The sequence below is a fragment of the Sphaerodactylus townsendi genome, linkage group LG03, assembly GCF_021028975.2.
Source record: "Sphaerodactylus townsendi isolate TG3544 linkage group LG03, MPM_Stown_v2.3, whole genome shotgun sequence".
NCBI classification, from domain to species: Eukaryota; Metazoa; Chordata; class Lepidosauria; order Squamata; family Sphaerodactylidae; genus Sphaerodactylus; species Sphaerodactylus townsendi.
Window position 1 is genome coordinate 161,386,237 of NC_059427.1, and position 24,613 is coordinate 161,410,849.

The window sequence follows — 24,613 nt, forward strand, 5'->3', positions numbered from 1 at the left end:
AGTAGTCTTCTTGCACTCACTGCAGCCTCCTACCACACTTGGAAAAGAATACTCTCCATGCAAGATGTTCTTTCCATAGGAAGGTTTTACTTTAGCAGTTGCAAGGTTGCACAAGTCTATGCTATACAAGACTATAATGCTATACAGAACTCTTCAGCAAGAACAAAGTTGAACATATACTGAACTCAACACTCAGCTTACACTGAACTTAGCATATACAATGCTTTGCGTCTTATACATCCCACAAGGATACTTTTCCCCTGCCCCGGCAACAGCCTTTCATTGGTTTAGAGCAGGGGTCCCCAAACTACGGCCCGGGGGCCAAATGTGGCCCCCTGAAGGCATTTATCCGGCCAGCCAGGCATGGTGGCGATGGCTCCATACATGTGCAGTGGGGGCTCGAGGGAGAGGAGGAACCGGCCCCAATGGCTGTTGATTGCAGTTACATGATGGCACCCCCAAATCTCCATGAATTTTCTGACCCAGAGTTGGAAACCTTACATGTGGCAACGCCTGCTCCGCCCTTCCCTCTCAGCTACTCCATGTGTTGCTCTCAGGCTTTCTGTTCCGCCTCACTCCCATTGGCATCAGCCAGGCTGGCGAATCGCTCGCTGGCTGCTAGGGAGGAAAGAACCCAGGAAGATACCTGATCCTGGGTTAGATGGAATGCTTCATTGGGAAAGTTCTGCTTTTTTTTTTTTTACAGGGGAAGGTATTCCACAGCCTCCCCAACAATATTTGGAGCCCACCCTGTGCTTGACATACTTTGGTCACTGTTCTAAAAATAGACCATGACAGAAAGGCTGAAAGGTGAAATCAAACATTTTACAATCATTTGTGCATAGGAATTTGTTCATAGTTTTTTTTAGTCCGGCCCTCCAACAGTCTGAAGGCCAGTGAACTGGCCCCCTGTTTAAAAAGTTTGGGGACCCCTGGTTTAGAGTCACAGTTGAACTTACCAATCATGTTAAAGGTCAACTGTAGCCACTTTGCCCTAGACTGACTGTTTCTGGCCTCTTTGTTGGGCAGACTTCCACTGACTTAGAAGATGAACCTTTTGTGAACCTTTCTTTTTTAAATATCATGACATAACATACACCTCCAGTACTCAGAATGGGTGGTTAGGTGCTCTCCAAGGGAGCCAGAGTATCTATAAAATAGGGCAGACATCTGGCAAACATGCCAACTGTTATGAGGAAAGTATTAGCCACCCACTCAGGCTCAAATTTGGTAGAACTTCTGCACCGCTGACAGCAGGTGGACACCTGTGTCTGAGCCAGAATCTGAGAGCTCCAGGAAGGGGAGAATTTTACCACCTTAGAATCTACTTCCCTGAAGCCCACATCCACCTGGACTGGGCAAATCATCACACGGCATCCCTGGTTAATGTTCCAGCCAGCTTAGCCCACACGCAGGCTTTGCAGTTGTGTTATGTACTCGCCTGACTTCATTTGGGACCTTGGTGGCCACTTCCTGGAAAGGACATCCAGCAACACTGTGAGTACTTGTGAGCTGTGGATGTAGGCAAGGGACTGATCTGGACCAGCCACAGTTCTCGTGCTGCCTTTGCCAATACTAGCAGGAGGGCTATGGAAGACCGTGTCGCTGGACTTTCATAGAATCATAGAGTTGGAGGAGACCACAAGGGCCATCAAGTCCAATTCCCTGCAATGCAGGAACACACAATCAAAGCAGCATTCACAACATATGATCATCCAGCCTCTGTTTAAAAACCTCCAAAGAAGGAGACTCCACAACTCTCTGCGGCAGTGAATTCCACTGTCCAACAGCCCTTATTGTCAGGAACTTTTCCCTGATGTTTAGGTGCAATCTCTTTTCCTTCACCTTGAACCCATTTCTCTGTGTCCTAGTCTCTCAGGGTGCAGAAAACAAGCTTGCTCCCTCTTCAACATGGCATCCCTTCAAATATTTAAACATGGCTATCACATCCCCCCTTAACCCCTGCTTCTCCAGACTCAACATCCCCAGCTCCCTAAGCCTCTCTTCATAGGGCATGGATTCCAAACCTTTTATCATTTTTGTTGCCCTCCTCTGGACACGTTCCAGCTTGTCAATATCCTTCTTGAATTGCGATGCCCAGAACTGTTCACAGGTGAGGTCTAACCAATTCAAAATAGAGAGGTACAATAACATCCCTCGATCTTGACACTGTACTCCTATTGATGCAGCCCAAAATCGCATTGACTTTCTTGGCTGCCACATCACACTGCTGACTCATGTTTAGTTTATGGTCTACTAAGATTCCCAGATCCCTTTTGCATGTAGTGTTGTCAAGCCAGGTGTCACCTATCCTATATCCTATATACATTTCATTTTTTCTGCCTAAGTGTAGTATCTTATATTTATCTCTGTTGAAACTCATTTTGTTTGTTTTGGCCCAGCTGTCTAATCTGTCCATGTCATTTTGAATTCTGACTCTGTCCTCTGGGATATTAGCTACCCCTCCTTTATTAGCATGCCCTCTATTCCATTATCCAAGTTGTTGATAAAAATAATTAATAGCATTGGCCCCAGGACAGAACCCTGTGGCACCCAACTAGTCACTTCTTTCCAGAATGATGATGAGCCATTAATTAGCACCCTTTGAGTTTGATTAGTCAACCAATTTCAAATCCATCTAATACTAGCATTGTCTAGTCCACATTTCACTAGCTTACTTGCAAGAATATTATGGGGCAACTTGTCAAAAGCTTTACTAAAATCCAGGTATGCTCCATCCACAGCATTCCCTTGGTCTACCAAGCTTGTCACTCTATCCAAAAAAGAGATAAGATTGGTCTGGCATGACTTGTTTTTCAGAAACCCATGCTGACTTTTTGTGATCACAGTATTCCCTTCTGAGTGCTGGCAGACCATCTGTCTAATGATCTGCTCCAGAATCTTCCCTGGTATTGATGTCAAGCTGACTTGGTGGTAATTATTAGGGTCCTCCTTTTCCCCCTTTTTGAAGATGGGGATGTTAGCCCTCCTCCAGTCCACTGTTCCAGTCCAGGAATTCTCAAAGATTATAGCAAGTGGTTCTGCGATTATTTCTGCGAGTTCTTTTAATATTCTGGAATGCAGTTCATTAGGCCCTGGAGATTTGAATTCATTTAAAGTAGCCAGGTATTCCTGCGCTACCTCTTTATTTATTTTGTGCTGCATTTCTCCTACTGTATCTTCTGTTTCTTTTTCTCCTGGATGTGGAGTGTTTCCTTTTTGGGAGAAGACTGAGGCAAAGAAGGTGTTGAGTAGTTCTGCCTTTTCTCCATCCCTTGTTAGTATTTTGCCATCTCCTCCATGCAGTGACTCTATCCTATAATTTTTCTTCCTTTTGCTATGGACATAACAAAAAAAGCCTTTTTGGTTGTTTTTAACCTCTCTGGCAAGTTTCAGTTCATTGTGAGCTTTAGCTTTTCTGACTTTCTCCCAACACATCCTGCTTATTTGTTTGAATTCTTCTTTCGTGACCCCCCCCCTTTTCCATTTCTTGTACATGTCCCTTTTAAATCTTAGCTCAAGTGAAAGTTCTTTAGATAGCCATCCTGGTTTCCTTAGGCACCTCCCACTTTTCCTCCTCATTGGAACTGTTTGAAATTGTGCCCTCAAGATCTCACTTTTAAGAAACTCCCAGCCATCTTGTACTCCTTTCTTCTTTTAGTATTTTTGACCACGGGATCGCACCCGGCAGATTCCTAATCTTACTGAAATCCGCTTTTGTAAAATAGAATGTGTGTGTGTGGCAATGCTTAGCAGATCTGTCCTTGTCACAAAACATTCAACAGTTCTCTTTGTCATGGTAGTTGGTCTCATAAAAGTAGCTCACTCTGTTCCCTGTGCCAGGACCCCCACAGTATCTGGTGCCCCTGCACGGTTGGTGTTTGTTGGCTCTATGGGTCCCAGACCTATCTTCTCTGGCTGGGGGACCAAGATCGTGACTAGCCCAAGATTCTGGACAGGATTGTTCTACATCCTGATGTGAGACCCCAGCATTTACCTGCTCACCACCCACAAACAGATGGACAAACTGGATGAATCAACTGCATTGTGGAGCAGCGTTTACATTACCCTGCTGCTTTCCAGTCTCCTGCAGAATTCTGAAGGCAACTCAGGGTACCCCCTTCTCTGTCGATGATAAATGCTATCCTTGGCACTCCGCCGCCCCTGTCCTCACAGCAGATGAGGAGCTTGAGGGCATAATGCAGGCTCCTGCATTCCATCCTCATGGCAACATGGCAAGGTGCTTTTTGCTGAGCAGTCAGACTAGGCCTGCTGGTGCCTAGAAGGGGGTTAGTTCTGACCCGATTCCAATAAGGTGGGTAGTTCAGGCCCGGCTGATGCTTTGTGTGCTTCAGTTCAAACACAGCAGATTTTAACCCTTGACCTACTGGTGTGGACTCCGCCTTTCCAGATTAGCCTGTACACTCCCACACACGCCAGCTGGGTGACCTTGGGCTAGTCACAGCTTCTCGGAGCTCTCTCAGCCCCACCTACCTCACAGGGTGTTTGTTGTGAGGGGGGAAGGGCAAGGAGATTGTAAGCCCCTTTGAGACTCCTGCCGGAGAGAAAGGGGGGGATATAAATCCAAACTCCTCCTCCTCTTCTTCCTCCTCCTCCTCCTCCTTCTTCTTCTTCCAGGCCCTTGTGATAGTCTAAAGCTGAGGCGGTCTCCACCAGGGGTCCCAACCTTTTTGACCCTGTGAGCAACTTTGGGATTTTGACACCAGGTGGGAAGCACAGCCACAAAATGGCTGCCACTGGAGATGGAGAGCCACAACATGATTGCTGCAGCTTACCTTCAGTCACACGGTGAACAGGCTTCCACTGTGGGGGCAGCTGTTGCCAAAGCAACACTTTACCTGCACAGCCAATCAAAGCTCCGGTGGTCAGTTAGAAGCCTTGCTGTGCTGAAGCCCCATCTGGCCCTGCACGCTTTCTAAAAACACTTGGTGGGTACCAGGAAAGGGGAGCAGCAGTGTCATAGTGGTTAAGAGCAGGCACACTCTAATCTGGAGGAACCGGGTTTGATTCCCTGCTCTGCCGCCTGAGCTGTGGAGGCTTATCTGGGGAATTCAGGTTAGCCTGTGCACTCCCACACATGCCAGCTGGGTGATCTTGGGCTAGTCACAGTTCTTCGGAGCTCTCTCAGCCCCACCTACCTCACAGGGTGTTTGTTGTGAGAGGGGAAGGGGAAGGAGTTTGTAAGCTTCTCTGAGTCTTCTACAGGAGAGAAAAGGGGGATGTAAATCCAACTCTTCTCCCTCTTCTTGGTGGGCACCATAGCACTCATGGGCATCACACTGGGGACCCCAGCCTACTTGTTGAAATCAGTCCTGAGCAGGACCTATTGAGATGCATCCTACTACAGAAAGTGGTCAGGGGGTGGGTGAGTGGGTGGGGGTGGATCTTGTAGGTGTTCCCATGGACCATTTCCTAAAATGCAGCTGAACTTCCTGCTCAATTGTAGCCTAAGTGGGAAAAGTGGAAATTGATACTGGATCTGAAACTGTAACCAAAGGGGTGGGGAAATGGCACCTGCTCTGGGCGCCCCCCTTGTACTCCCCCTCAGCACCCAAATCCAAATCCTTTATTAGGCATAAAACCGTGTGTGTCATGAATTCCAAATACAATAAAAAGATCATTATTGCACAACTTGCAGTACACAGAGTAAAAATGTACCAACAGCTTCAGAGATTTCAGCATTAGAGTTATTTAGAAGCTTAGCCATTTTTATCTTATCAGAAAGGAGCATAAATCCTGTTGGTATTACAGTTCTCAAATCAGTTCTGATGTTGTTGTATTTTGAACAGTGAAGCAGAATATGAGAAAGTGAATCAGTTGTATTAGGACAGAAACGACAGCAACGCTCATTTTGTGGGATATCGAAGCGACCTTGAAGATGTACTGACGGAAAAGAGTTACACCTTGCTCTAGTCATGACCCATCTGCAATTGTAATTAACAAGATGTTCCAGGTATATAGCAAGGCTAGATTTCTGAGGGATAATCCCAAAGAATATTGGAGAGCAAGAGCTTTGCGCTTGCTCAGGAGAAATTGATATTCTTGATCGAATAATCTAGACTTTAAGCGATGGTAAATCTCCGGAGCGGTGAGCATTTGTAGGGCCTCCCAAGAGAAGCCCAAGGAAAAGATCTTTTTTTCAATATGTAGCCACCATTTCGAAAGCTGAAGCTCTCTCATTTCTAACTGGGACAAACTGTTAGGGTCGGTGCAGAAACAAAGACGCAGCCAAAACTTAAAAGTAACAACCCATGCCCTTCTTTCTAATAAATGTTGCCCTGATTCCAAACAAAGAACACAATACGGAGTTCCAAAGATCTTATATAGGAAATTGGATTGAATGCTCTCCAATTTCTGGTGCCATGCTTGGATCCAGATGAGGATACCATACAAAAGGGGCTGGTATGAATCTACCACCATTGATATTAAAGAATTTTAGTGCTGCAGCGGATAAATTTTTGCAGGCTTTAAGGGTGTTATCTCTGTGTGTGGTCCAGGTTGACTTATGATGGAATATTAACCCCTCAGCACCTCACTTACCTTAGCCGGTGGGAGCCTGCCATGGACCACCCCTTGGTCTGGCAGGGCAGGGCCGAGGGGAGGGGAAGGGTGTGGGCAATTCTCCACCCCCACGTGACCAGCTGGCATGCGCCTGAGAATATGTGACCCCACAACCATTGTTAACTTGTCATGTATGTCCAGTCATAGATAACTCAGATACGAATTCTGTAAGAATATTATTAGAAGATTGTGTTTCTGCCATTTCACAGAAGGTAGCTAAATTTTGTATATTGGTGCACAACAAGCGTAGTTCCTTATTAAAACAAAGAGCCGCACTGTGTGATGAGGACTGTAATAATGCCTGAAGCTAATGTTATTTATTAATAGATTTTACAATGGATTTTAATTTATATTATATTTTTGTATAAGTGGAGTGCTATGGATTCACATGTACTCTGATTTTAAACTATTGGCTGGCCAAAAGGCCGTAATAATAAATATCTAATCTTGTGACCCCACATGTCCCTGTGAGCGCTCAGCCTCTGACTGTAACTTCACTGGGGCTGAGAGTGAGATCAGCTGGATTTGAAGTGGTTTATAAGAAATACGAAGAGCCCACCTGAAATACCTTCATTGGGACTGGAGCTTCAGACCTGTCCTTATGAACATCCACCCAAATCTTGCACTTTGGCTGTTTCTAACACCAAACCAGTCTCTTTGCCATCCAAGGGCTTGTAATGTCATCTGGATACTGCAGATACTCATTGCTGTCAATCAACGAGCTTCTTGACCCTGGCCCGGAGGCTGTGTTTGTGGATTAGGGTCAAATACCTGTCTGGTTATGAAGTTCCCTGAGCAGTGATGGAAAGTCCCTTTTTGGGCCTAATCTGCCTCATAGGGTGGGCGGTAAAGCCGAGATTATGCTTTATAGCAGTGGTTCTCAACCTTCCTAATGCCGTGACCCTTTAATACAGTTCCTCATGTTGTGGTGACCCCCAACCCTAGCATTTATCCATTTTACAGATGAAGAACACTGATGCAGAGAGTCTTAGACAACCCCTGTGAAAGGGTCGTTCGACCCCCAAAGGGGTCCCGACCCCCAGGTTGAGAACCTCTGCTTTATAGGAAGGTTAATCTACAGGTGGGACCACTAAGATTTATTTATTTATTATTTATTTAAAAGTTTGCATTGGTTACATTTCTTCCTTAACAGAGCTCAAGAGACCCTTTTAATATCAATAAAATACATAAAATGGATTGCATAAAAACATAAAGCCACAATTTTAAATCACAGTTCGGGACTGCTTTTAACGGAGCACAGTCCTAAAGAAAACCAGCTGCTTCCTGAAGATGGAAAGTGAAGGGGCCAGGTGTATCTCTCAGAGGAGGGGAGGTTGTTTCATAGTTGCGGAGCAGCCACTGAAAAGGCCCTCTCTTAGAATCATAGAATTATAGAGTTGGAAGGGCCATCAAGTCCAACCTCCTGCAATGCAGGAACTCAGCATTAAAGCATTCCTGACAGATAGCCATCCAGCCTCTCTTTAAAAATCTCCAAAGAAGGAGACTCCACCACACTCCTAGATAGTGCATTCCACTGTCGAACAGCCCTTACTGTCAGGAAGTTTTTCCTGATGTTTAGGTGGAATCTCTTTTCCTTCGAACCCATTACTCCTAGTCTCTGGAGCTGCAGAAAACAAGCTTGCTCCCTCACCAACATGACATCCCTTCAAATATCTAAGCATGGCTATCATGTCACCACTTCACCTTCTCTTCACCAAACTAAACATCCCCAGCTCCTTGTAGGGCGTGGATTCCAGACCTTTTGCTATTTTGGTTGCCCTCCTCTTGGATACCCACCAAATAAGCCTCTCCCTCTAGTCCTAGTTCCCAGGCAGGAACATATATAGTTTAACTGGTTCTGGTGGGTTTTCCGGGCTGTGTGGCCGTGGTCTGGTGGATCTTGTTCCTAACGTTCCTAATGGCCAGCCACAGATGCAGGCGAAACGTTAGGAACAAGATCCACCAGACCATGGCCACACAGCCCAGAAAAGCCACCAGAACCAAATGAATCCGTCCGTGAAGGCCTTCGACAATATATATAGTTTACTTGCTTAGGCCTGAAGAATGCAAGCAGTAGTGTTGGAGATGTAATGATTTGAAACGTAGCATACAGGAGACCATCTTGCTGTTTAAAAAGAAAATGGCAATCGAGGTGTTTGGGGGAAAGTTCCCTACCCCTGCCGGAGGTTAAATGCTCGGGATTCAACCTGGTTTTGTTCTCTCCTCCATCTGTCTTCTCTCTGACTTGCCTGCCACTCTATTCCCTTTGCAGATACCATGATGGTAGTCACCAGGATCTGTGTGTGCTCCTTGACCTATAACAGTGGTGGCGAACCTTTGGCACTCCAGATGTTATGGACTACAATTCCCATCAGCCCCTGCCAGCATGGCCAATTGACCATGCGGGCAGGGGCTGATAGAAAGAATAATCCATAGCATCTGGAAGTGCCAAATTATACAAACCTCAACATCCCATCTTGTGTATGCTGAACATGCCACATTTGTAACCTTTCCCACCTTTTTTCCTTCCCTCTAGAGCAGGGGACTGCAACCTGCGGCTCTCCAGATGTTCATGGACTACAAATCCCATCAGCCCCAGCTGATGGGAATTGTAGTCCATGAACATCTGGAGAGCCGCAGGTTGCAGAACCCTGCTCTAGACTGACACAGGAGGGAACTTCTCAACAGGATCAGAGCAGTGGTGCCAGGTCTGGACTAAGGCCCTTCCGCACATGCAGAATAATGCACTTTCAGTCCACTTTCACAATTGTTTGCAAGTGGATTTTGCTATTCCACACAGCATGTAAGGAACCTCAAAGGACTCGAAATATAGCAAGTGAGATCAGTTCTTTTGTTTCATAAACTTCAATGATCACACTACACGCAATGCGGATTCTGACTTTCCCGGGCTCAAGGTGTCGCTTTTACGGACAATCCAGCCCCTCCCCGAACTCCCAGGCACAATTCCCACGGCAGAGCGAAAACAAGCTTCAAGCTTACAAGATAAGCGCAGCAAGGTTAAAGGCAGTAACCATCCCAGGCACGTAGCCAAGAACGTGGAATGTGCCAAGGACAGGATGAAGGCATAGAAACTAACCCCCATCCTTACACTCTGCCTCCTCCACGAAAGCTCCCTCCCCTACCGGCTTATGAGGAAAAGCCTTATGAAAAGCAGAAATCAATATTTTCTACATACACCCATTGATTATGGCCCGAGGGATATCCCACCCAGGAAACCAAATATTGCAAATGTTTGCGGATATAACGAGAGTCCAGGATAGCATCGATTTCGTAGTGTTTGTGGCCATCAACGATCACCGGCGGGGGAACCTCCGTTGGGTCGTGCCAGGCATCTGAATCTGGAGCCCGCTTGAGTAAGCTAGAATGAAATACAGGGTGAATGTTACTGAGCGAATTGGGCAATTCTAAACGAGCAGTCACACCATTGATCACCTGGGTCAGGGGTAGGGAACCTGCGGCTCTCCAGATGTTCAGGAACTACAATTCCCATCAGCCCCTACCAGCATGGCCAATTGGCCATGCTGACAGAGGCTGATGGGATGCAGACCCTTTATCTAGTTACTACAGGATTCCTACAACCTGGGTGATCCGAAACGGACCTATGAATTTCTTGCCCAGCTTGGAATATTTGTGCACATCCCTAAGGTTTCTGGTGGACAAATAAACCCATGCCCCCACTTGCAGAGGAAAATCCATTCTACACGTTTGTCCGCTTGGTTTCTGAGCTTCCTGAGCTTGTGAATGGCGAGGAAGCGGTTTTCCAGCCTTCAGCCAGAGACTGGATCCAGTCACTAAAGTCAGGGGTTGGAAGCGCCGCGATGAGTTGGGAGTAGCAGCGGGGAAATGAACGGCCCGACACCACCTCAAACGGTGTTTTGTTGGTGCTACTATGGACCGTGTTGTTATAGGCGTACTCAGCGAAGGGGAGAAGCTCAACCCAGTTATCCTGATGATAGTTGGTGTAACAACGTAGGTACTGCTCTAGCGTTCTGTTGGTCCGTTCGGTCTGGCTTGAAAGTGAATTCTCCGCTTGGAGCGCACGATCGGGGAGTTGGGGTAACATTCTGCAGGTGCGAAAGTGTAACCTCCCCACACCACACCACACATACTGTTTCCTGGATCTAAGTTTGCATGCACTTGCAGGGGGAAAAAATCAGGTGTTGTGCCTATATTTCTTGCTGCCTTGATTCATCTCAATGCTTGGTAGCCATCTTCCTGCTGATTCCCCAGTCAGGTGACCAGTTCTGTGTGGCTGCTCTGAAGAAAGGCAGTGCGAGAGCTTCTCACCAAAACCCCTTGGTCATACAGAGCCTCAGATGGGGACCGGGGGTTGGGAGGTGGGTAGAGTTGAATAGAATCTCTCCATACTTGGTCTGGGTTGACACAAAGAACGTTACATTTAAGTGAACAGCAGAGGCGATGGTGTGTGGCTCAGGCAAGAAGCATTTTATCAGTATGGTGGGGGGGAAAACCCTTATACAACGATTTCCAAAAACAGGCTAAAGCCATTATGGCTCATTCCGCACATGCAGAATAATGCACTTTCAAACTGCTTTCAGTGCTCTTTGAAGCTGTGTGGAATGGCAAAATCCACTTGCAAACAGTTGTGAAAGTGGTTTGAAAACGCATTATTTTGCGTGAGCGGAAGGGGCCTTTGTGTGCCAAATGCGGGTGTTGTGAAACTTTCAACATTCCTTATGGAATTCAAGTTGATGTGTTTTTATAGGCCAGCAGTATGGTGATTTTCCCCAAAGAATGGGGTATATAGTTTTATAATGATATAATGGCTGTGCTTTCAGATGAAGGATATTTCTAAAGAGGAAGTTTCATGCCCAATGAACTGCCTGTTTTGATCTCCCCTGAAATGGGCATTGCTGGGGCTGTAGCTCCCCCTTGCTCCCAGCGCAATCCTTGCCACTTATTTGGTTCTGGGTCTGTGACCGGGGGTGGGAGAGGTGTGGCTTGGTGTAGGAGGGAAGGTGAGGATAGGGCAGTGGTGGCGAACCTATGGCACAAGTGCCAGAGGTGGCACTCAGAGCCTTCTCTGTGGGCACACACAGAGTCACCCCCCCCCCCACATCTAGGCTGGCCTGGGCTGCTGGGCTCGATTATTAGCATTAAACCTAAGACCTAATTTTGGGGAAGCAGTGTAGGTAACCCTGTTAAGTGCTGTTAAACTCCACTGATTTTCATGCGAAGAACTAAAGCGTGATCCTTTACCTGGGAGTAAGCTCGGCTGCTGGCAATGGGGCTTGCTTCTGAGTAAACCTCCTAGGGTCGTGATTCACCCGTTGGAAGAGTTGCACGGTTGCTTCAAAGCAAAGCCACCGACTACCACCAACCTTACTCCCAAGTAACGCACACCTCGGAGCCAACCGTTTCTTCTAAACTTAAACCTCAGTATTCAGGTTCAATTGCCGTGTTGGCACTTTGTGATAAATAAATGGGTTTTGGGTTGCAATTTGGGCACTCGGTCTCGAAAAGGTTCATTGTCACTGGGATAGGGGGAGGATGGAGAGGAATTGCTTGGGTGGGGGGAGGGTGGCAAGGTGGGTCTTGGGGTGGCGGATTGGGGTAGGGGAAGCGGAGTGGCTTCAGGTGGGGAGGTTGGAAAGGTGAGGGTTCTGGTGGGGGAGGGTGGCAAGGTAAGGTTTGGGGGGTAGGGTGGCAAGGTGATGCCAGGGGTGGGGGAGGGTTGAAAGGGGGGACTTAGGGTGTGAAGGGTGGCAAGGTGGGTTTTGCTGGACCTACTTGAGAGCAGTTCTGCAGAGCCACAACCCGGCTGTTTGGAGCAGGGGGTGGGACATGGGGAGGGCTTTGCCAGGCTGTGGAGCAGCTGCTCTGTGGGCCTGGCCTCAGTGTTTGGGGTGGAGGGAGAGATGGGAGGGTTTTGCTGGGCCATGAAGCACTTGCTTGGCAGGCCTGTCCTTGGTGTTTGGGTGTGTGTTTGTGTGTGGGGGGGGGAACTGGGAGGGCTTTGCTGGGCCATTGAGTACTTGCTTGGTGAGCATGTCCTGTGTTTTTGGGGGTGGGGGGTGGGTGGAGCTGGGAGTGCTTTGCTGGGCTATGGAGCACTTGTTCCGCGGACCCAGCCTGGGTGTTTGGGGTGGGGAGGTGGTAGCGCTTCACTAGGCCATTGAGCACTTGTTCTGAAGGCTCAGCCTGGATTTTGGGGGTGGGAGGAGGAGGTGAGAAGTCTTTGCCAGGCCACGGATCAGCTGTTCCATGGCTGGGCTGGCTGTTCGGGGCCGTGGGAGGGCTTCTGGGGGCCTGCAGAGCAGTGGCACTTCCCCAGGCAGTGGATATTAAATGTCTCCCACCAGAGGGGGAGCAGGACTCAGAAAGTGAGTTCTGCTCCCCCATTGGTGGAGGGTTTGTTGTTGCGACATTCTATTCCTCAGCATTTTATTGTTTAGGATGTTGTTTAGGAGCAGCAGTGGCGTAGGAGGTTAAGAGCTCGTGTATCTAATCTGGAGGAACCGGGTTTGATTCCCAGCTCTGCCGCCTGAGCTGTGGAGGCTGATCTGGGGAATTCAGATTAGCCTGTGCACTCCCACACACGCCAGCTGGGTGACCTTGGGCTAGTCACAGCTTCTCGGAGCTCTCTCAGCCCCACCCACCTCACAGGGTGTTTGTTGTGAGGGGGGAAGGGCAAGGAGATTGTAAGCCCCTTTGAGTCTCCTGCAGGAAAGAAAGGGGGGATATGAATCCAAAACTCTTCTTCTCTCACTCTTGTGACCAGTGTGGGAAAAGCTGCGTTAGAACTGGCTGTGCAGAGGAAGAAATCTCTTCTTTGGTTTGAGTAAATTAATCTGAACTGCATGCAAAAATGGAAAATGTAGGTTGTTTAACAACTGGCAGAATTTTTTTACAGAATCCCTGTGGGTGCAATACATATTCAAGAAAGTAGGGTCCAGCACAGAGCGGGCCGGCTATCTGGCACTTCTGTGAGATTCCACTGCCGTTGTGACTGGCGTGAATCTCATGGGAATCCTGAGTTTTCACCAGGCAAGAATTAAACTCTGCTTTGCAGTCCTCTGCTCTTTCCACCCTCTGGGAAAGCCCCTCCTCTGGGCGGGGGGTGGGGGCAAGCCAGGAGTGACTCACAGGCACTTGAGGAGTCGGATTCCTTGCTGGGATCCCGGCTCCCTTTGGGGCGTGGCGGCTGCTCCACATCCCTCATCCCTCTGCTGGGTTTGTTTTTCTCTGCTGTCTCCCCCCCCCCCTTCCCCTTGTTATGTTTCATCTGTTTTCCTTCCACAAGTTCCTCTGTTCCTTCACCCTTGCCCAAACCTCTCCCAGACTCCTTAACTTCAAACTTTTGGAGGCTGTTTTTCATTTCCTCCTCACACAAACAGGCCTTTGTGCTGCGGAGCCTGCGCTTCTTTCCCCTCCCCAGTTTCAGATGCTAAGAATAGCCCTCAGCAGTGACAGTTGAGGCTGCCGAGCTTCCCAGTCCTGGGATGGGAAGACCTGACCTAGGCGAACTTTCATATAAGGAATAAGGATGCAGCTGGTTGAGCACCCCGGCTCAGCCAAAATGTTCTCCCTGTTGCCAAGTCTGTTGCCAAAAGTGACCGGGACTGTGGTCCGTGGCCTTTTTCCCCACAGCCTCCCACCTGTGCCATAGATGTTGGGAGGAGGGGGAGAAAGGCTGGTGGGGGTGACTCTTTGTCTCTGATGATGGTTGCTGTTCAAAATGATTTGCATGGCTACCTCTGCTTCCACTGCGGCCCTGACACTCCACTGAAGGTTTCATGCACAAAACCATGCAGTGGCGTAGGAGGTTAAGAGCGCGTGTATCTAATCTGGAGGAACCGGGTTTGATTCCCAGCTCTGCCGCCTGAGCTGTGGAGGCTTATCTGGGGAATTCAGATTAGCCTGTGCACTCCCACACACGCCAGCTGGGTGACCTTGGGCTAGTCACAGCTTCTCAGAGCTCTCTCAGCCCCACTCACCTCACAGGGTGTTTGTTGTGAGGGGGGAAGGGCAAGGAGATTGTAAGCCCCTTTGAGTCTCCTGCAGGAGACAAAGGGGGGATATAAATCCAAACTCTTCTTCTTCTTTTTAAAAAAGAAGTATTCAGTCACTGCCCACAGACAACGGCAGCTCTCCTTCCTGCTTCACAGGATTTGTTTCTACCCTGGAGTTACCACAATTTACACTTTTTTCACAGAGAAACCGCTCCTGTGGATGTCCTGTATTTTTCTTTTGTATTTTCCCACCATTTCCCCCCAGACCCACTTTGAGGCAATTTGTGCATTTCCCATCCAAGGCAGTCCACACGTGAACTGACCGAGTGGTACTCAAGGGTCCCAGGCCCGGTTGTCCCTTCAACCCTTCTTACCTGTATTTGCAGCTTCCAATTCTTTATGGTCCATCACTTCATAGGTGTTGTGCAGAAGCACCATTTCAATTCTGCTGGAACCTGAACATGGCACAGAAATCTTTTACCAGTGCAAAAAGTGTTGGTATTTGCAAGTTCCTATCACAACTCAGTCATAAAAGGGTTAACTGTTTGTATGTAAACCAGCTGCTGAGGTAACTGTTTATGATTGGGTCTATTGATTAGCTATTGGTCAGTCCGATAACCATTGCTTACATGCTAGTGAGCACATACATCTGAAGTTATAAAGTTAACTCTGGCCCCTTCCGCACACGCAAAATAATGCGTTTTCAAACCACTTTCACAACTGTTTGCAAGTGGATTTTGCCATTCCGCACAGCTTCAAAGAGCACTGAAAGCAGTTTCAAAGTGCATTCTGCATGTGCGGAATGAGCCTCTGTTTCTTTGTTAGAACAGATCGGCAGATCACGAGAAGCCATGAGACATGACACCAGATAGGTAGCAAGATGTAACCAAGTGTACAGTAATATAGATGTGTAACAAGAAAGAAAAGGATTTCTTATTTTATCTCCATGTAACCCTTCCTTTATGGTTAGTAAAACTCATATATAAAATGCAACTGTGAATCTGTCTCTTCTGTTCTACTGTGTTCTATATATTCTTCTGTTATATATAACACTCAAATGTTAACACTCAAAGCACTCAAAGGCACTCACTACTCTTTATTAAAAGTCTGTGTAATTTGAGGTGTTATGAAGACTGTATAACACACACACATAAACACCCCAACAAAGGTTACGGCCCAGCACGCTTCCGCAAAGGTCCTAGAAGTGTACCTTTCTCACTCACTACAGAAAATTTACCAGAATTTCTGCCTCAGGAATTTTTGTAAGGCTCAGCAAAGAAACTCAACTGGCGTAGATGGTTGCCCTCAATAAACTCTTGTGATATGTTTTCTTAAAAACAATGCCTGTAGCTGCCTGAAGACAACTCACCAATAATCAGTTTAATTGAACTTATTGTAAACAATTGGACTTTATAATCTCATTCTTGTAGGTACGACAGTTTTCCACAATGGCTCTCAATTTAAGCCACAAATACTGAATTCCAAGTACAATTTGACAGGATAAATGTAATTAAATGTGCTGCAACCATCTTTATCTAGTCTTATCAAACACAGGTATCACCTGAGCTGCACCACAAGAGAACAAAGGAAAGCAGAAAACTCAGCCCTACAATCTCACATCACTTTGCTGACCCCAACTCTTTGCCAAAGTTATTGGTGCCATGCTCTTAAATCCTGCACAGAAGTGAGGAAGCATGACACACAAAAATGGGAGGGGGAAAAAAGGAAATAAAGGCTAAAATTAGCTTATCAAATGGCCACAAAGCTTTAAGAATCCTTCTCGGAGTTAGAAAACAGTTTGAAATGATTGCTCAAAGCTAAGATAAGTGTGATGTGGCTTGTCTACTCTTCATTAAAAATCTGTGTAATTTGAGGTGTTAGGAAGACTGCTCTTTGGAAATGCTCAGGTTTTGTCGTTATCCCAGATATCTTGCTGCCTTCCTGTGGTTTGGGCAAGTCATTGCCACAGTCTTCCATGTCTTTCTCTCCCACAGGAGATGATTTGACTGTAGTTGAGAAAATTCTGATTGCTGTTTTCAACTGAGCCACCCAGTCACTGTTGGTGCTGCCGTCATTTAGAAGCAAAGCAGTTTACGCGACAGCCACTTCTGGAAGAGGATTGTTGTGGGTTTTCTGGCCTGTGTGGCCATGGTCTGGTAGATCTTGTTCCTAACGTTCCACCTGCATCTGAGGCTGGCATCTTCAGAGGTGTATCACAGAGAGAAACGTCTGTTACACATTGTGTCCAGTGAGAAGGGAATGTTTAGTGGGATATATATTGTCCATGTCCTAGGGTGAGGAACAAATCAATAAGTGTTTGGGTGGAACTTGCTATGCAAAGGTGCGGTTAACTGCATTGTATTGCAGGTGGGGTTATCAGTCCATTTACATTTGTATTCGCATTTGCATTACCTGCAGCAGCAACAATATTAGTGAATGCAAATCCTGTGTCTGGGTGTAGTCCATTGTCCATGAACCTAGCATGCCCTTGGCCTTTTATTCTAGTGTTTTTAAGTCCCGGTAGCCAAGTTTTGTTAATTCTCAGAGTCTCTTCCTTCTTTTTGAACTTGCCTTGGTTTGTGGATTTCACTGGCCTCCCTGTATAATCTGCCATAGTAACCATCTGAATTGTCCAGAATTTCAGTGTTTTCAAATAAAATGTTAAGTTTAATTTTGTTTATAGCATGTTCTGCTACTGCAGAATTTTTGAGGTGGTTAAGCTGACAGTGTCTTTCGTGCTCTTTAATACGAGCCTGAATGCTGCATTTTGTAATTCCTTTGTAGATCTTTCCACAGCTGCAGATCTACCAGATGAGAGCCGCACAGCCTAGAAAACCCACAACAACCAGTTGAATCTGGCCATGAAAGCCTTTGACAATACATCGAAAAAAGAGGACTCAAATGGGACATGATAGAAGTTTAAAACATTTTGCCTAGGTTAGAGAGGGTGGATAAAAGATGACTTTTTCTCCCTTTTGCGTAATGTTCACCCTTGGGGCACACAATGACAACAACTTATGTCCCGAATCAGTCTCTGCGTTCAGCAGAGGCCAACCTGGTGATCCCTGGCCCCTCAATGATACGGCTGGCCTCCACCCGGGCCAGGGCCTTTACGGCTCTGGCCCCGGCCTGGTGGAACGCTCTCCCACCAGCTGTCCGGGCCCTGCGGGATCTTATTAAATTCCTCAGGGCCTGCAAGTCTGAGCTGTTCCGCCGGGCCTTTGGGGAGACCAGCTGTTGATAGGGGCCCCCCTTCTCCTCTCTTATAACACCAAGTAGACCCTACCGCCCCCCTCCCCCCTTGGGGTTTTTGTGGGAATTGATAGTAGGCGCCATCTCTGTGTTAATGTTAATTTTAATAATGCTGCATTTTAATGGGGTAGGGTTTATTTAATTTATTAGAGCCTGTTTTAATTGATACTACTAGATTTTAACCTGACTGTACTCTATTTATATGTTGTTCACCGCCCTGAGCCCTCCGGGGGAGGGTGGTTTATAAACCCAATAAATAAATAAATAAATAAATAAATAATAATAATAATAATAATAATAATAATAATAATAATAATAATAAACAACAACAACAACTTCAGGAGAGACAAAATTAAGTTCTTATTTATTCAGCAAGCACATTGGAATTCACTGCGAGAGGGTATAGTGGTGGCCACGAGCAACGGTGTCTTTAGAAAGGGATTCCTGGAGAGTAGAACTATCAGTGACTACTAGCCATGGCGGTCAAATGAATCCTTCACAGTCTGAGATGATAAACCTCTGGAGCAACCTCAAGGGAAGGCCTTGACCTCTATGCCTGGCTTGTTGGGTCTCCAAAGCAGCTAGCTGTTTGGCTGCTGTGTAAAGCAGGACGATGGACTAGGTCCTCACTGGTCTGATCCATCAGGGGCTCTTCTGATGATCTTATGGGCAGAGTTTGTGGGGGGAAGGGGTTATCATGAAACTATGACTTATCAGTGATCCAGGCACAGAGAACAGGGAGTGTCTTGGACTAAGGTTGTTTACCCTCAGTTTGCAACCATTACAACTTTGTATAAACAAGCCTGTGGAATAGGGAGTGTTGCCTTTTCATTCCTGATCTGAGTTTAGAATGGTGTGATTGTTGCCAGCCTACATAGTGATTAGAAGCACAGATGAGTAGTGGTGGTTATTCAATAGTGAATATGCTCAGGTGCCTTCCGTATCAGCTGTGGGAAAAGCGACCTTTTGATTTTGTTTTGCAGAAGCAAAGATGACAAGAGGGAGAAACATGTGGAACCAGCACGGGGTTTTATCTTTCCCAGCAAAGGCAGAAAGAGCAAGACTTTGCACTGACTGAGGGGTAAGAAACACTCCCAATCGTTGGATTCTTTTTGTGATCTTCGCAGCGAAAGATTGCATTATTGCCTCCTGGGGTAGGCAAAAGCAACAGATCCTTGCTAGTGCTACAAATTGAGTGGCTATGCCCAAACCTTCGACATCTGTGTCTGATTCTTGCGTACAAGTTGTGCACAGAAGGCCTATTCCCTTTGTTGGAATAATCTTCTGGTAATGGGGATTATCCCTGTTCACATTGAGCAGAGCGCACGGGTGGCTGAAGCACAGCAGAAGCCGTTACCTCGTGTGCGTGCGTGAGGATCCGCTCATAGTGTAAGCTTGCACAAAAGACTGTAAAGGCGAAGTATTCCGCCGGGCCTTTGGGGAGGCCGGCTGCTGAGAAGGCTCCCCTCCCTCCCCTTCTTCCCTCTCTTTTAATAGTTGGGACCTTGCTGTCCCTTTTTAGAGGGAGTTCAATCATTAGACGCCATCTGTCTGCTATTCTGAAATTTTATACCATGATTTAAATGTTATGTTTTAAATTGTATTGGTACTACTTGTGCCATTGTATTATTTGTTGTTATCTGTTGTTGTTGTGAACTGCCCTGAGCCCTTTGGGGGAGGGCGGTCTATAAGTTTAACCATCCATCCATCCATCCATCCATCCATCCATCCATCCATCTCTATCCATCCATCCCCATCGATCCATCGATCCATCGATCCATCGATCCATCGATCCATCGATCCATCCATCCATCCATCCATCCATCCATCCATCCATCCATCCATCCATCCATCCATCCATCCATCCATCCATCCATCCATCCATCCATCCATCCATCCATCCATCCATCCATCCATCCATCCATCCATCCATCCATCCGTCCATCCAAGTCAGAGTCAGTTGTAGTTTCTAATCCATTCTGGATAGAAAGGTAGGCAGATTCACTAAGATATCCTAATCTAGCTGGACGGAGACAGATGCACGGAGCACCCATCCTCCCTCTAGGCATGGTGAAAGTAAGATGGAGAAGTGTGCAAGAAGAAGGCGGAAGGAAGGAAGTCCCTGAGAGTATCAGTCTAATATCAAAGGGATAGAGCCAGCATGATAAAGGTGTCAATCCCTAGGTCCCTATCTAGCATCTGGCTATCTAGTAAAACCCCCTCTGTGGGTCGAGGCAGGAAACAGCTTAAAGTCCTTCTTTTCCAACACCCTTCTTGCCTGGGACACATTCCTGGAAGCAATAAAAAGCTTGCTCCTATTTACTGGGCAATACTGGTATTCTAAATCCGTGGTGGCAAACCTTTGGCACTCCAGATGTTATGGACTACAATTCCCATCAGCCCCTTCCAGCATGGTGAATTGGCCATGCTGGAAGGGGTTGATGGGAATTGTAGTCCATAACATCTGGAGTGCCAAAGGTTCGCCACCACTAATTGGATTCGGGTGATGGAATCGGGGCTCTCAAAGGATGATCTGCTAATCCCCTCTCCTTGGTGATGAGGCCAGCGCTCATGTCCTGACTCAGGGTGGGCCGTCAACAACAGCCCCGCAGTTGTAAAGTTGCATTTCCAGCAGTGTGACAAGGCCAACACCAATCTGTCTGGCTAATTTTTACAACTTGAGCTTTATTGAAAAAAGGGCTTTTTAAAGAGGCTAAAACACATAGATGTCGTACGTAAAGTAGCATGGAAAGCCATCATAAGAGGAATTCCTCAAAAAGAGTCTCCTTAATTCAAAGGAAGGCAATAATAGATTTCCCAGGAAGTTGCCTCGTACTGACCAGGCCCTCGGTCTTGTTCGCTCAGGCCGGCAGCAGCTCTCTGATCTCAAGTCTTTCACATCACCTACTGCCTGAGCCTTTTGGAGATGCCGGGGATTGAACCTGGGGCTTTCTGCATGCCAAGCATGGTGTAGTGGTTAAAAGGAGGTGGACTCTAATCTGGAGGAACCAGGTTTGATTCCCAGCTCTGCCGCCTGAGCTGTGGAGGTTTATCTGGGGAATTCAGATTAGCCTGTACACTCCCACACACGCCAGCTGGGTGACCTTGGGCTTGTCACAGATCTCTCCGAACTCTGTCAGCCCCACCTGCCTCACAAGGGGTCGGCTGCGGGAGAGGAAGGGAAAGGAGCTTGTAAGCCACCTTGAGTCTTCTTAAAGAAGAGAAAGGTGGGGTATAAATTCAAACTTCTTCTTCTTCTTCTTCTTCTTCTTCTTCTTCTTCTTCTTCTTCTTCTTCTTCTTCTTCTTCTTCTTCTGCTTCTGCTTCTGCTTCTGCTTCTGCTTCTGCTTCTGCTCCTCCTTCTCCTTCTTCTCCTCCTTCTCTTTCTCCTCCTCCTCCTTCAACTGAGGCACGGCATTCCTTTATAATGTTTAGTACAGAGTCTTTGTGCACCTAGTCAAACCTTTATCCACAATCAGCACAGTCCAGGTTCCTGAGAAGCTGAATTAACAAATCAAAAAATTTAACACTATTTCCCAACCGGGTAGAACATTAACAATAGCTTTTCTAACTCTATTATTTCAGCAAATATGTATTTTAATATAACCATTCCCTTACCATGCTATATTTCTTTTTGTCAGCATAAGCAATAAAGGACAGCTGCCTTTCCAAAAACTCCAGGCCACCATTATTATTTAATTTTGTTTGATGTCACAGCTGTCAGTTCTTTTGTTGGTTATTGGCCTTTCATTACAATCTGAGCCTCACCCAGAGGCCTGGGACGTTGTAATGTATTGGCATAGTATTTATACGGGTCCCAGCACGGCTGCCTTCTGAATCTCACAGATGTTGATTTTGTCAATTTGAAGATGTTTCAAGTGCTGCCCTAGCATTTTCGGAATGGTGCCCAGAGTGCCAATTCACCACTGGCACAACCTCAGCTGGTTTGTGCCACAGCTGCTGTATTTAGTGACCTTCCCATGTTCTTTTTCCACAACCCTGCTGTCACCAGGTACTGCTGTGTCAATGACAGTCCCTTTCTTGTTCTCAGTTACTGTGATGTCTGTTGTATTATGTGCCAACACTTTGTCCATTTGGATTCGAAAATCCCACAAGATCTTGACCTTTTCATTTTCTGTGACTTTCTCTGGACAATGTTCCCACCACTTGTTTAGTTGTCCTAATATTGTTATTCCTGCATAAATTCCAGTGGATCATCTTGGCCACTGAGTTGTGCCTCTGTTTGTACTCAGTCTGGGTAATCTTTTTGCAGCAGCTGAGGACATGATTGACAGTTTTGATGGCTTCCTTGCACAGTCTGCACTTTGCATCACCTGAGGATTTTTCGATTTGTGCTTTGATCATATTTGTCCTAATGGCCTGCTCTTGAGTGGCTAAAATTAGTGATTCAGTTTCCTTTTTCAGAGTACCAGTTGTTAACCACAGCCAGATCTTCTCATTGTCTACCTTGTCCTTGATATTCACCTATATCAGGGGTCTGCAACCTGTGGCTCTCCAGATATTCAAGGATTACAATTCCCATCAGCCCCTGCCAGCATGGCCTATTGGCCATGCTGGCAGGGGCTGATGGGATTTGTAGTCCGTGAACATCTGGAGAGCCGCAGGTTGCAGACCCCTGACCTAGATCTTGGTGCCATGTGTCATTGAGGAGGGTAACAAGCAATTTGCACAAAATAGAAATTAAACCTGAGTGCTATGGTGGTTAAAAGATTAAATTAAACCTGAGTGGTATGGTGGTTCAGCTCCTTACACTGTCGAAGAAGCTTGCTGGGTGACCTTGAGTTTTTAATATACTCTTTACCTAACCTGCCTCACAGGGTTGTTGTGAGGGGAAAATTCTTCTTCCTAGAGTTGACACACTAATGCAGGGTCCACTGCTTGGATTTTTAAATGACACTTCTCTCAATCGAGTGTGAAGTCTGGTTGCAGGCCTGTAATTTTTAGATCTGCATTGATGGTGTCTTGCTCATAGATCAGGCTGTGGTCAGTTGGAGTTTGTGGAGGTCGTGGAGTTCGAAGAACTCAGCGTTCTTCTTGTCTGCTGGGCAGGTCATCTGGTTTTTCATACTTCTGGTGGCTGGAGCCACCTCCTCAGTTGCAAGGGGAGGGACTGGGCCAAGGCATGGCAGACCTTCCAGAATTGGCGGATGTGGGAATTCGATGTTTGAGATCTCATCAAAGTGCTCGCACCATCGACTTAGGACTTTCTTATCCTGCAGTTGCTGTGAAGGAAAAATTGAGGAGAGGAAAATTATATAAGCTGCTTTCTGTCCCAACTGGACAGAAAGATGGGTACAAATGATGTAAATAAGTATGCGACGTGCTTGCTTCGTTCTAGTAAATCTATGTATCTGCCTATTTTTCTCTCCGTTCTTGAAAAGCTAGCACTGAATGAACAGTGTTGTTTAAACTACTGAGCGAAGAAAGTTAATCTACCTTTTTTAAAAAAACAGCAAAGTACCAGCAAAGTACTGTTTTTTTTAAAAAAACAGCAAACCTGATAGGAAGGGCACCATTTGGAAACTGCTTGGCCTCCTTGAGGTGTGGGCCTTTGAAGGGCAGTCAACTTGTGTCTGTGCCTCTCCTGCTGGACGTGATGCTTCCTAACTTTGTGCCACTTGGCAACTTATTCTGGTCTTAAGTAAATTGGGGAGTGACTGAAATAAAAATAGAATACGTGGAGGCACATTCTTTTGTATAGCAGCGATTTATACACTCCAGGCAAATCGCTTTTTGTTCCAGCTGTTCCAGGTCGGCTTTAATATTTAAGTATCCTGGTATATAGTTTAGTTCAACTAAAGATTTACAGTCAGAGAACAGCAAGATCCCCAAGTTATCTTTGGCATTGGACAAAAAGATTGTATGAAGGAACTGCAGCACTGAGGATCTCAGATTTTTAGAAGATTGAGGTGCACTTTAGGGTCTGAAATAAACAGCATCGTCCAGTACTAAGCGGGAGAGGATAAATCTTCAGGGCGACAGGATGGGCAGTGGGGGGGGGGGCATCTCTGCTTTCTCCTGAGTGCAGCTGGAAAAAAGTTGCAAGGACTTCCAAGTTTATTTTAATGGGTTTTTAATTGTATGTTGTATAATTATGTTGTTCACCGCCCAGAGCCCTTTGGGGGGGGGGGGGTAGGGCGGTATATATAAACAAACAAACAAACAAACAAATAAATAAATTTTTACTTGAGCACCTGGAGCCCAATGCAAAGAGTAGGTTGCCTTGAAAAATGTCAGGCCCAATTTCATGTGTGTAAATACTGATGTGAAATGATCCTAGTTGCAGTGATCAATTGCCCTGCCTGCCCAATCTCATCAGATCTTGGAAGCTCAAGAGGGTCAGTCCTGGTCAGCATTTGGATGGGAGACTGATACAGCACGAGAGATTTATATTTTTAATAAATAATAGAGATATAGAAGTGATTTGCATATTGTAAGCTTAGAATATAATATAAGCCTTAAGCCGTAAATTGTTCGGATAAGCTAAGATGATAACGTAAGAAAGAGCCTGCTGGATCAGACCAGAGTCCATCTAGTCCAGCACTCTTCTACTCGCAGTGGCCCACCAGGTTCCTGTGGGAGCTCACGTGCAGGATGTGAAAGCAATGGCCTTCTGCTGCTGCTCCTGAGCACTTGGTCTGTTAAGGCATTTGCAATCTCAGATCAAAGAGGATCAAGATTGGTAGCCATAGATCGACTTCTCCTCCATAAATCTGTCCAAGCCCCTTTTAAAGCTAACCAGGTTAGTGGCCATCACCATCTCC

At 46.4% G+C, this 24,613-nt stretch overlaps 1 protein-coding gene across 4 annotated transcripts in view; it reads left to right on the top strand.

Annotated features, from left to right (window-relative positions):
• Window positions 1-24,613, top strand: part of KANK2 (KN motif and ankyrin repeat domains 2) — an 85,809-nt gene that overhangs the window by 10,123 nt on the left and 51,073 nt on the right. For all 4 annotated transcript variants that reach the window (XM_048490144.1, XM_048490142.1, XM_048490145.1 and 1 more), the window contains exon 2: window positions 18,812-18,909. The gene's annotated coding sequence lies outside the window, so the exon portion shown is untranslated. The remainder of the gene's footprint in view (window positions 1-18,811; window positions 18,910-24,613) is intronic.